General features: G+C 45.3%; 1 pseudogene; it reads right to left on the reverse strand.

Moving 5' to 3' along the window:
* Nucleotides 1–9,339: 9,339 nt before the first annotated feature.
* LOC127673394 (cytochrome b-c1 complex subunit 8-like) lies at nt 9,340–9,590 on the reverse strand (annotated as a pseudogene).
* Between the last annotated feature and the right edge of the window lie 470 nt (nt 9,591–10,060).

A 10,060-nucleotide genomic window follows, 5' to 3' on the forward strand; every position in this document is an offset into this window, starting at 1 on the left:
TTACCTCCCTCTCACGAGCTCCTACCAGGCCCAGAGGAAACCACTGGCATTGTTTTGAGGTCAGAATCTGGCATTTATGCCACTCAACCCAAAGCACTATGCCATGGGAAAGCAGGGTCAGAACAGGCAGAGTTTGGATTTTCCAGGAGAGATGGTTTTTATGGTGCTGGTAGAATTGTGTCCCCCCCAAGAAGCCTAATTCCAATCAGACACGAATGTGATATTTGTACATAGGATCATCACAGACACAGGTAAATAAAATGAATTCCTCATGGGGCAGAATGATACCTGGTCCAAGATGATTGCAGTGCTGTTAACATAAGGCAGTTCTCAACCTTCCTAATGCTTCGACCCTTTAATACAGTTCCTCATGTTGTGGTGACCCCCCCAACCATAACATTATTTCATTGCTACTTCATAACTGCAATTTTGCTATTGTTATGAGTTGTAACAGAAATATCCGATATGCCGGGTGTCTGAGACTTGACTCCTGTGAATGAGTTGTTTGGCCCACGTAGGGGGTTGTGACCTACAGGTTGAGAACCACTGCCAGAAAGGGATGAGCAGCACCAGTGTTCTGAGGGACACCACACACTCTTCATTATGACACTTTCCATAATACTAAAATATGGGTGATATTGGCTCATTGGGTTTGCTGGGCAGCCACTGGGATGTCCAGATTCACACATGCAGAAGTGAAGAATTTGACACAGGCACAGGCACTGACACAGGCAGCAGAAGCAGGGGGAGTCGATTAGACAAAGATGCGCTTCTGAGGAAGGAAGCCAACTGCAGCAGGAGAAAGTTCAGACTCCCAGACAGCGCAGATCCACTCAGCACGTGCGCCTTTCTGTCATGCAGTGTGGGGAGGTTTAGATCATGCATCGTGTAGATTCAAGCATGCTTTGCATGTTACATGAGGCTCTATAGACAATGTCATGCTCCCAAGCCTGCCCCATTAGCATCTTAAGTATCTCCCTAAAGCATGTGATTTAACTCTGGAATGCCTCTGTCCTGACACCAGTGGTTCCAATCTGTTCTGATCAGCCTCAGCCAGGGGAGCTTTCCCATTGGCCAGTTGGTAGTCTTTGTGTATGCCCTTCTATGCCTCATGCTCCACACTATTCCCCCGCTTCAGTCCATCAATGGTAGATGATGGAGAATAGATGAAGGAAATGCGGTCGACAGGCAGGATGGACTGTATAAATCAATTGTCATTTTTAGATGCATATGTGGGCCTCTGGGACACCATTAAGCAATATAAGCCAGGCATAGAATAACACACACAGCATGTTCTCACTTATATGTGAGAAAGCACAGTATCAAGGAAGAGAATAGAGTGGTAAGTAGGAGTGGGAACAGGAGAGGGGGAGTGGAAGGAGGCTGGATTTGCAAAGGACCAGGGTTCAATTCCCAGCACCCACGCAGCAGCTCACAAGTGTCTGTAACTCCAGTTCCAGGAGATTCACCTCCCTCTTCTGGACTTTTCAGGTATTGCATGCATGTGGTACACAGACATACAAAACAAAATATTCATACACCTAAAACAAATAACCAGAGCTCATTTCCCCAGAATCTACATGAAAAGCTAGTCACTATAGCATTTTCTTATAATTCCAACTCTGAGAGGGAGACAAGAGGTTCCCTGGGGCTTTGTAGTGAGTTCCAGCTTCAGCAAGAGTCCCTGTGTCAAAAACCTGACAGTAAGACACACCTATTGCTTTTACAAACACACACACACACGCGCACACACACACACACACACACACACACACGCACGCACACACACGCATGCCCTAACACATGCACACATATACATTGGCATACAACTAGTTCAAGCATATCACTCCCTTAAATCCTGGGATGTGGCTGGTAAAGGAGATGCCCCTCCCCTCTCCCATTTCTCTCTCAGCTCATTTTGCCTCACATCATCAAAATTAATATTTTTCAATTCCTCGGATCTTATCTGAAATGACTTGATTATATGACATGCTCTTCCCCTCCGAGGGTTTCTGAGAATCCTATCTGGCTTCATCATCTCTAGGCAGCCTACAGAATCAGGTCTATTTACTCTGAAATGTGCCCCCTAACTGCTTTAAAATGATGACGGTGGCCTCAATCTCAAACGCCACATTTTGTACATTATTCCTCTATATTCGTAATTGCTGGGAAAGGTTCTTTTTTTCAGAGGACTTGCACTTTTATTGGGCCAGAATAAAAGTTGGCCTGACCCACATTTCATCTGTCACCTTTTGTGTTTTTTTGTCGTGAATGCAAAAGAGTGGAATAATCTAAGACTGTGCTGAGTCGTGAAATTGAAAGGGCTAAACGGCAGGGGAGTTCCTTTTTCTACTCTGATTAAATAGATTCGAGAAATTGGAGAATTTTTATAATACCAAATAGAGACTTGCAAGGAAAGACCAAAGAGCACCTGGCATGAAATCACCCAGGAGAGGGGCCAGGTGAAGAATATTTACAGACACTCACTCCATTGAGATCTATTCTGATCCTTCCTGATCTATCCTGACTCAGCTGCTAGTGAGACTGGACGCCACAGGCGTCTTAGGTAATAGGTCCTGACTTGCAAAGATTCTGTCCAGACTCTCTCTGGACCTCACCTTGTGAAGATGAAGGGCATGCTCAGATCCTCATCTTGAAATCCTTCAAGGGCTTCAGTAGTAATGGGCAGTGAGGCCTTTGTTTTGGTTTTGTCCAGCCTCAGAGCAGAGTGGAACTGTTTTGGCTTCTGGCTACCTAACTTTCCCAGAAGGTCAAGGGTGTTGAATTGTGTGTTTATACAACAGTTTAATCATTCAGAGGAAGCAGAAACACACAGACATGAGGAAACACCTCCAACTTTGTCCCCGATGGTCTTGATTGTGAGTTTGATGGAACTCAGAGTCACGTGGGAGAGGTGTGTGTGTAGAAACTGGGTTAGGTTAATTGGTATGGGTAGATCTATCCTTTTGTGGTCGGACCAGCCCTCAAACAGGGGGAGTCTGGGCCATTTGAAAAGAAGAGAATGAACATAGCATGTGCCTTCCTTCCTCCCGTTCTTGATCGTGAGGCCATGTCAGTGGCTGCCAGTTCCTGCTGCCTTGAGTCCGCCTTGATGGATGGTGCTTTATGCTGTAAGCTAAAATAAATGCTTTCTCTCTTAAGTGGCTTTCATCAGAGTATTCTATTACAGCAGTTGGAAAAGAAATGGAGACGGCTTTGCTTACAGGAGAACAGGGCTTTTATCTGGGGGCAGAGGGAAAGGAAACAAAACTTTACTGCAGAGGTGGGATCCTCCTGTGGCCAGGAGCCTGCTGCAAGAAGGGTAGGGGTGAGGAGAGACTTTCGCATCTGCTGGGCATTTACCAGGTGTGGGACTGTGGGTAAGACAGGGCCTCGTGACCTTGGGTGGGACACATACCTTGGGGGTTCCCAAGCCCATCATCTTTCATAGCACAGAGTGGTAGAGATACTGTGCTGTAAGGATGGGGATGAGAGAATTGAAGTGGACATGATCTGGCTCAGGGTTATCACAGTTGAATGTGCTATTGCACTGCCCGAGGACCTTCTCACACCCTGCCCCACAGCCCTCCTATGGCTAAGGCAGGAGTTGCATAAAATTCTTTTGAGACACTCCTCGGATTGTATTTTGATCTGTAGGTTACAATTTCAAACGAAGCCCAAGGAAGCAGAGGATATGAATCTGCCCCTTATGGAGGGGTGATGCAATAGGATCTTTTGTGTCATCATCTCTCAGTGTCTCTGCTCCATCACCCTGGGCATTTATCACAGTGTTACAGTGAGTGAGTTGAAACCCGGCAGCCAAACCAGTGAGTCTTGGGAATCAGAAGCTGTTGTGGGCTGAGCATCCCTTAGCATTTCGGAATGAGTCTAACTACACCACTATTTGCTTCCCCTGGGGCAGCTCTGCACTGTCATTAACACCATAACCCAGGGTACAAGTCACCATCTGCTGTAAAATCTCCATCTAGGACATGGTCTTGGAATGAAGTAAGTGGTAAAGGATGCAGAAGTTGATGTTGGGTGTTGGAACACAGTGCATTTTGGGTAGACTTAGCCTCTGAGACCTTCCGAAAGCAGAAAAGAGCCAACAGTTTAAACAAAATAAAAAGGACATTTAGTATGCAATGTTGCCAAATTCCCCTCTTCTTCTTAACCCAGGGGAGCCTCAGGCATTTATTCAGATGTTATAATGTTACGGAATGGTCTAGGATATTGCAGATCTTGTCTGAGACAGGGGCATGTCAGTGTTTACTATTCACCACCTTAAGAATCTATGTAGCAGGTAGATGACCGTTGGTTACTTTGAAATGATGTCTTGCAGACTAAGTATCTCTAATACCTAGTATTACAGATGTTGTATGCAATCTGGTATCTGCAATGTGTGAACAGAAACTCTTGGAAACAATGGCAGCTCTCATTGGGTGGTCTGCCAGGCTAATTTAGCTGATTACAGTTCCAGAGAACGTGGAGGGGTTGGGATGCTGCAGGTCTAGAGCCTAATTACAATTTATCATGGACTAGCTTAATAGCCATTCCTTACCCACTTCTGTGTCTGACCTAACATCCTATGCCTAACAGTCAAAGCTTTCTGGAGTGCATTGACAATACAGACCAAACTGTAGTGAGAATTTTGTTTTTCTTAAACATCCCAGTTATGTTACATGAATATATTTTTATTTTAATCTCAGGCATGGGACATGAGGCTGCTTCATATTGTCCATAGCCACTAAGATTGTCTTGTGCTCTAGGAGAGGCATAGTTTTGTCAGCTGCAGGGAGTTTACCTTTGGAATTCTGGGGACTATTGAGAGGGTATAAATGCGAGAGCTCTGAGAGGAACTGTGGAAACTGCTGCTCCCCCTGCTGCTGCTGCTCCCCCTGCTGCTGCTGCTCCCCCTGCTGCTGCTGCTCTCCCTGCTGCTGCTCCTCCCCCTGCTGATGCTGGTCCTTGCTGAGGCTGGTTCCTTCTGTTCTGTTTGTTATTGCTGGATTTCTGGATTACTTGTTGAAGATATCCTAATAATGAAGATTGGACTTGTGCCAAGGAGCTTGATGCCCCTAACCAACAGGAAGTAGACTGAAGAGATCTATGCCCCCTTTTCCCTCTAACCTTTTTTCTTGCCTACCTAGTGTTGGGGGGTTGGAAGGGATTGGGATGGAGAAGGATAGTAGATATAAGAACCCAATAAAGTAGCCCCTCCCCAAAATGTACACCTACATCACACACCATCAGACAGGTTAAGAGCCATCAGACAGCATCTGAGACCTGGGGCAGATTTCCCTGCATTGCTGTAACCTTCCTGACATTTCCATTAATGGATTTGAAAAGTGTCTTGATTTTTTTGCTTTCTGTGTCTTGATTCTATAAGACTTCATGAAATTATTACCACATCAGAACTCGGGTTATCCAGAATTGTGTTCCTGGGTCATGGGCACTTATATTTGATTCTAGAATAAGCCATCTGTCTTCATTTGGGTCTCATCGCTGTGAAGAGACACCATGACGATGGCAACTTCTAGAAAAGAAAAATTTTAATTGGGGCTGGCTTACAGTTTCAGAGGCTCAGTCTATTATCATCATGGTGGGAAGCATGGCAGCATCCAGGCGGACATGATACTGGAGGAGCCAAGACTTTTGATCCAAAGGCAGCCAGGAGGAGACTCTTCTACAGTGGGTGGAGTCTGAGCATTGGAGGCCTCAAAGTCCACCTACACAGTGACAGACTTCCTCCAATAAGGTCACATCTCCTAATAGTGCCACTCCCTATGGCCAAGTATTCAAACACATGAATCTATGAGGGCCAAACTTATTCAAACCATCACACCATCTCTCAACCCTTTTGGGATAAGAGCTGGGTTCAGGGCTTTGACAATCCAGAGGGGTGAGGCAGAAGGATCATCATGAGTTTGAGTCTAGCCTGAGCTACAAAGTGAAACCCTGCCTTATAAAAATGAATAAATGGGAGCAGGGGCTGGGGGAGGGGGAGATGGCTCAGAGGTTGAACACTTGCTGCTCTTATGGAGGACCAGAGTTCAGTTCTAGCACTCCTATCTTGTGGCTCACAATCACCTGCAACTTCAGTGGCTGATGCCCTCTTCTGGCCTCTACAGGTACTGCATGCACACATGCACATGCATACACAAACACATGTACACACAAACACACATATAAACACACAATTAAAAATACCAATGAATCATTTTTAGTGAAAGTCATAAATGAAATTATAAAAATGATGCCTTCCAAAGCAGAGGGCCCAGCTGTTTGTAACTACAGGGGCAGTCACAGAGCAGGGGATGCTTGGTTTTTTTACAATAGGAGTTGGTGTAGCCAGAGTCAGGGAAGAACCTGAGGTGGGCAGTCTTCAATCAGCAGGTTTATTTGTAGAGCAGAGGTCATGATTTCTTTGTTGTGACAATCTCTTTTTCTATCCTGGAAAGAATAAAAAAAAAATCCTCTTCACCCTATGACATATTACAGTGGGAGCCACAAAAGACTTTTATCCAGCAGTAATGGCCACTGATTTAATGGTGGTGGGGACCAGGTGCTTAACCCAGCCTTTATTCTATTTTCAGGTAGAGCTGAAGCTGTCACTACCCTTAGCTACTGTAAAAGGACAAGACAGTGTCTGAGCACCTAGTCATTATCCCAGAGGAGGATTTATGAAATATTTTGAACTCGGTTTTTCCTCTTGAAACTACTTGTAGGTGTTCTGGGACACAGGGCAGCCATCCATAGCATTGCTGACAAAGGAGAGAAGTGAGAGGTGGGGGTGCTTTGGATTTCTAGGAAGCCGGAATGCAAGCTAGAGCAAAGAGCAGCCAAGTGGGCAGAGGTGAGGAGTGATGGACGTGGGCAGGGTACATGCCCAGTACCTGGCTGGGCTGCCTTAAAGTCCCAAGATAGCACTGGCTTCCCATTCCAAAGAGCTACAGAGCTGTGCCAGGCTGAGCAGTCTGAGGGAAATCAGAGGGGGCTCTGCAGAGTGGCTGTGTTAACAGTCAATGGGCTGGGATCCTGGGCTGAATCAAAAGGAGACAGTGAGCTGAGCACCAGCATCCATCTCTATCTCTCTGCTTCCTGACTGTGGATACAATGTGTCCAGATGCCTCACTCTGCTTCCTGACTGTGGATACAATGTGACCAGCTGCCTCACTCTGCTTCCTGACTGTGGATACAATGTGTCCAGCTGTCTCACTCTGCTTCCTGACTGTGGATACAATGTGACCAGCTGTCTCACTCTGCTTCCTGATTGTGGATACAATGTGACCAGCTGCCTCACTCTGCTTCCTGACTGTGGATACAATGTGACCAGCTGCTTCTCTCTGCTTCCTGACTGTGGATGCAATGTGACCAGATGCCTCCCTCTGCTTCCTGACTATGGATACAATGTGTTCAGCTGCCTCTCTCTGCTTCCTGACTGTCTGCAATGTGACCAGCTGCCTCACTCTGCTTCCTGACTGTAGATACAATGTGTCCAGATGCCTCACTCTGCATTCTGACTGTGGGTACAATGTGACCAGCTGCCTCACTCTGCTTCCTGATTGTGGATACAAAGTGACCAACTGCCTCAAGCTCCTGCTGCCATGCATCCCCAACACATATACACAGTGACTTCAGATCATGAGCAGAAACAAACCCCTCCTTGAGTAGTTTTGTTAGATATTTGGTCATAGCAAAGAGGAAAATGGCTGTGTCAGTGGCAGACCAAAGCATTTCAGCTATTTGATGTTCCTCAAATCTCAGCTTAAGCTTTGAGAAGAATGAACATAGAATGACCACCAGAGTCTTGAATGTACGGTGTGTTGGAGGCACAGTAGATAGGGGTTCAGGATAAACCATGTGGAAAAATTCCAAGGCTGTAGACTCATTATATCACTCTCTAATATGGTCAGGACCTAAAGGGTAAACATTTAGTTTTATTATAAGCAATCATAATTATAGGTGGTTTTTTTTGCCAATATCTGAGTTTGACTGATCAACAATATTTCCTGAAGTTTGGAGAGGGACATGAACTGTTTACTTTCAGGTTGTTTAGTAAATAAAGAAACTGAGGCATGTTAGGTAAATTCTGGTGACAGAAGGGGAAGGGGAAAAAAGCCCTTATTTATAGTGAAGAAATCAGTTTTCTCTGAAGGCCAACCTGTCATTTCCCCTAATTACATTCAATTTCAATTCACACATGCAGATGTACATGCTTGCACAGACACACACACACACACACACACACACAGAGAGAGAGAGAAAGAGATAAAGATAAGACAGAGAGAGAGAGAGAGAGAGAGAGAGAGAGAGAGAGAGAGAGAGAGAGAGATTTTTTTCAAGGGACAAAACTTAAAATGTTAAGTAGTTTTTACTAAGTCAGTTCTATTAATTGTCTTTGTCAAATGTGCTTTGCTCATAGCTGAGAATGTGAAGATGGACAGTTCCCTCTGAACCCACAGTTTGTGCATCTGACAATTACTCCATGCAGACGTGTGAGTGTGTGTCACTCACCCATGACCCTCACTGCCCCAGAAGGAGACTGGCTGTATCTGGGTGACCTTGACCTATGATGCAAGAGGAGATTCATGTTAGTGGCATTGCTACATGAGTAGGGACTGTTGATCCTAGTAAGACTACCTTACTCTCATCAATCCACCCCAGATGCCTGCTTCATACTCACAGAGGAGTATTAGGATGCCCAATGCATCTAAATGAGAACACCAGACCTTTGCAAAGGTTCCCATTTCCCTCCTCTTCAGCTTCTCCATTCCTTGCTTCCTTTTGTCTGGTGTTGACAGATGTGTCTCATTTCAGGTAGGAGAGACATTGTATCAACTCGCAGGTACAAGATGTCCATCCTACTTTGCTTCTCTGTTGCTGGTGATAAAATACTGACGAAACAAAAACAAAAATAAAAACAAAACAAAGCAAAAAACCCGGGAGAGGAAAGGTCTGTTTGACTCACACTTCTCAGGTCACACAGACCATTAGGGAAGTCTGACACAGGAAGTCAAGGAAGGAGCCTGGAGGCAGGAACTGAAGCTGAGACTGTGGATGGTTGCTGTATACTGGCTTGCTCCCTGTGGTTTACTCAGCGTTCTTTCTTTCTTTCTTTCTTTCTTTCTTTCTTTCTTTCTTTCTTTCTTTCTTTCTTTCTTTCTTTCTTTCTTTCTTTCTCTCTGTCTTTCTTTTTCTTTCTTTCTTCCTTTCTTTCTTTTTATTTATTTTATTTTATTTTATTTTATTTTTTTTTGTCTTCAAGAGCACAGAGTAGATTCCTCTCCCAGAGAAGGGTCTTTCAAAGGCAGGGGACTGTCATCCAGGTGCGGCTGTTCACTTGCCATTTTCATACATGGTTGGATTCTTCCTTTTGGACTTCTCAGACTCCTGGTTGCCCCATGTGTAGCTCAGGTAGCAAACTACAAAGAGCAGTGCTACATGCAGGATGCACTCAGGAGTGCCACACAGCACATTGGGAATGCCTTTGCTGAAAGAGTTTGGGAAAGCACGCTGCTCAAAGGGTGACAAGCTGTAGGAGATTATGTGCCCTGTATTCGTGTCAGGTTCCCAAACTTGCAGCCCATGGTGGCAGCGGCCCTCCACAGTGCTGAGCCAACTTTCTCATGTCACTTCCAGAAGCCAGCCTGCTTTCTTGTAGTACCCAGGACCACCTGCCCGGAGGTGGCCACACCCATAATGGGCTGGATTCTCCCAGTATAATTATCAATCCAGAAAAATGCTCCACATGGCTTCCCACAGGCCAATCTGATGGAGGTATTTCTCTCAATTAAGGTTCCCTCTTTCCACATGTGTTAAGTTGACAGTTGAAGCTGTGACCCAGGAGCACTGTATGTTTCTCTCCTGTGACCTCTGGCATCTTACACACCACACTTAGGCTTTCTAGATGAAACAGACCCCACCCCTCCCTCTCACTGTTCTATTGTCCAGCCTGTGATGCGCTACAATTTGCCTGAGGGTGTTCTGTGACTCTATTTATGGCTGGGAATCACACTAAAATTAATTTGCACATCTTTCCTCAACAATAAATAGGGAT

Source organism: Apodemus sylvaticus, chromosome 22 (genome assembly GCF_947179515.1).
Source record: "Apodemus sylvaticus chromosome 22, mApoSyl1.1, whole genome shotgun sequence".
Lineage (NCBI taxonomy): Eukaryota > Metazoa > Chordata > Mammalia > Rodentia > Muridae > Apodemus > Apodemus sylvaticus.